Raw genomic sequence first — 3,431 nt, 5'->3', positions numbered from 1 at the left:
TGTCCTCTCGTTACAACCTGTACCCTTGGACATTAAGCTTCTTTCAGCCATGATTCAGTGATGCCTACAACATCGTACCTAGCAATCTGTGGCTGTGCTGCAAGTTCGTCGACCTTATTCCGTATAATGCGTGCATTCAGATACAACACCTTCAGTCCCGCAATCACCTTTTCCAATTTTGTCTGCCTTTTACTTGCAGCTCATCTTGTTGACTGCAGTTTTGCCCTATCAACAGTCTCTCCTCACTACACTTTGCCTCTGTTTGTAAACCAGCTACCTCATCTTCGGTCCTACGGGCCGCCTTTCCCATGATACTTTTTGAATTGAAATATATGCAGCTCAAGACCCTACCTTTTAGTTCTTAACTTTATCTGAGGTCATCTTGCCTCCACAGCCTCTTCACTATCTGTTCTGGCACTCTGATTCTCATTTTCCTGCAACTCCAGTTTAAACCTCACTGTGCGGCATTAACAAACCTTCTTGCCAGGGTATTAGTCCCCCTCCAGTTTACGTGCAAGCCATCCCTTCTATACATGTCCCATGTTCCCTGGAAGAATACCCAAAGATCCAAAAATCCTATGCCCTCCCTCCAACACCAACTCTTTAACCGTGCATTACTCTATAATCTTCCTAGTTTGGCCTCACTAGCATGTGGCATGGGTAGCAATCCTGAGATTCTGCCACTTATCTTAGTACTTGATTCCCTGAGCTCCCTATTGAGTATCCCGTCACTCGTGCTACCCATGTCATTAGTACCTACGTGGACCATGACTTCTGGCTGTTCACCCTCCCACTGAAGAATGCTGAGGACTCAATCCGAGATATCCTGGACTCTGGCACCTGAGAGGCAAAATGCCATGCAGGATTCTCGTTCTCGCCAATAGAAACTCCTGTCCGTTCCCCTAACTAATGAATCCCCAATCAACACAGCGTGCCTCTTCTTCCCTCCCCCTCCCCCCACTTCCCTTCTGAGTCACAGAGGAAGACTCAGTGCCAGACAGCCAACCACTGCAACTTCCCTCTGTTAGGTCATCCCTAACACCCCCAACCCAAAAATATCCAAAATGATATAGCTGTTGTTGAGGGGGTGGCCACAGGGGTGCTCTACACTGGCTCTTTAACCCCTTTCCCTGTCACCCAGATTCCTGTGTCCTGCACCTTGAGTGTAACTACCTCGCTATAGATCCCTCAGCCTCCTGAATGATCTGGACTACATCCAGTTCCAGCTCCAACTCCCTAATGCGGTTTGGTAGAAGCTGCAGCTGGAAGCACTGCTCGCAGTTGTAGTCGTCGTGGTCACTGGAGATCTCTCCGCCTTTCCTCGTTCCGCGAGAGGAGCATTTCACTATCCTGCCTGACATCTCTGCTTTCCAAGCTGAGCAGATATAAAGAAGGGAACGAAAAAAAAAACTTGAGCTTTTCCTTCTTTTACTTTCTCTGGCTGAAGCCTCAAGATCACCACTCTGACCCATTGCTGCCTTTTACTCCCAGGGGGTGGACCTGATTGAATTCCCCTCCTCTCCAAACCTCCGATGCCCAGTGTCTGGGTTGGCTGCTGGTCAAATATCGGAGTTCGGAGTTCAATTCTGATGTCATCTGTAAGGAGTCTATAAATCCTCCCTGTGAAATGTGAGGGTTTCCACCGGGTGCTCTGATTTCCTCTTACAGTTCAAAGTCATACCGGTTAGTAAGGCACCATAAGTTGTTGCGTGATTAGGCTAGAGTTAAATCGGGGGATCGCTGGGCAGCGCAGCTCCAAGGACTGGGAGGGGTTATTCCGTGCTGTATCGCAATAGATAAAAGCCTTTTACTGTAGCTCAAGTTCAGCCAGAATCACAGCCGTGTATATTGTGTCATTAGTTGTTTTGTGGCAGCAGTACAGTGCACGTGCACGTGACCATAAAAAAAACACTTGCCGATGCAATTGCTCTGTTCGCTGTAATGGCTAGGATCTTCCTGTGGCCACCTATTTCAATTCCACCTCCTATTCCCACACTGACCTGCTTCTCATATCATCCGTCCTCCCCCACCCAGCCTAATACCCTCCCATTCACCTGGTCTTGCCTATGACTTGCAGTTTGTACTCCTTCCCCTCCCCCATCCTTTTATTCTGGGTTCTGCCCCCTTCCTTTCCAATCCTGATAATGGGTCTTGGGTCAAAAGATTGACTATACACACAGTGACTACATAATTAAGGTACCTCTTGTACCTTAAAAAATGGCCACTGAGTGTATGTCTGTGGTGTTTTGCAGCTGTAAGTTCAAAGTTTAATGTGTTGTGTGTTCAGAGATGCTCTTCTGCACACTGCTGTTGTAACACATGGTTATTTGAGTTACTGTTGCATTCCTGTCAGCTTGAATCAGTCTGGCTATTCTCCCCTGACTTTTCCAATTAACAAGGTGCTTTACCAACAGAAATGCCACTTTGCTGGTTTTTTTTTTGTTTTTTGCACCATTCTCTGTAAATGCTAGAGACAGTTGTGCATGAAAATCCCAAGAGCAGCAGTTTCCAGAGATACTCAAACCACCCCATCTGGCACCAACAATCATTCCACGGTCAAAGTCCCTTAGATCACATTTCTTCCCCAATGCGGTATTTGATCCAAACAACAACTGAACCCCTTGACCACGTCAGCATGGTTTTATGCATTGCTGCTGAGATAGGCCAGTTAGATACTTGCATTTGCAAGCAGGTGTACAGGTGTACCCAATAAAGTGGCCACTCAGTGTTCATTTACCTCCATGGATGCTGCCTGGCCTACTGAGTTCCTCCAGCAATTTGTGTATTTGTTGCCAATAGCAAGCCCCTAGTAGCAGGGTTCAATTCCTGACATGGCCTGTAAGAAGTTTGTACATTCTCTCTGTGACCACATGGGTTTCCTCTGGGTGCTCCAGTTTCCTCCCACAGTCCAAAGATGTACTAGTTCACAAACACAAGAAAATTTGCAGATGCTGGAAATCCAAGCAAAGCACACAAAATTCTGGAAAATCTCAGCAGGGCAGGTATCATCTGTGGAAAAGAGTAAACAGTCAACATTTTGGGCTGAGACTCTTTGTTAGGACTGGAAAAGAAAAATCTGGTCTTGGCCTAAAACGTTGACTGTTTACTCTTTTCCATAGATGATGCCTGCCCTGCTGAGTTCCGCCAGCATTTTGTGGGTGCCAGTTAGTGGGTTAATTGGCCATTGTTAAAGTGTCCTGGGATTAGGTTAGGGTGAGGATTAAATCAGAAGATTGCTGGGCAGTTTTGCTGGAAGGGCTGAAAAGGCCTACTCCGCATTGTAAATAAACATTGGATTATCCGGTTAATTGTACTTGCTCCTTGGGTGTGAGGGATTCAAGTCCTCCCGTGACTGCCACCAGAAATCAGAATGTAGTGGAAGCCAAAGCTATTAGGATTTGTGAAAGAATAAAGAATATATCCAAGACAGA

The sequence above is a fragment of the Mobula hypostoma genome, chromosome 5 (assembly GCF_963921235.1).
Source record: "Mobula hypostoma chromosome 5, sMobHyp1.1, whole genome shotgun sequence".
NCBI lineage: Eukaryota > Metazoa > Chordata > Chondrichthyes > Myliobatiformes > Myliobatidae > Mobula > Mobula hypostoma.
The sequence above is the reverse complement of the archived record's forward strand: the minus strand, read 5'-3'. Positions refer to the sequence as shown.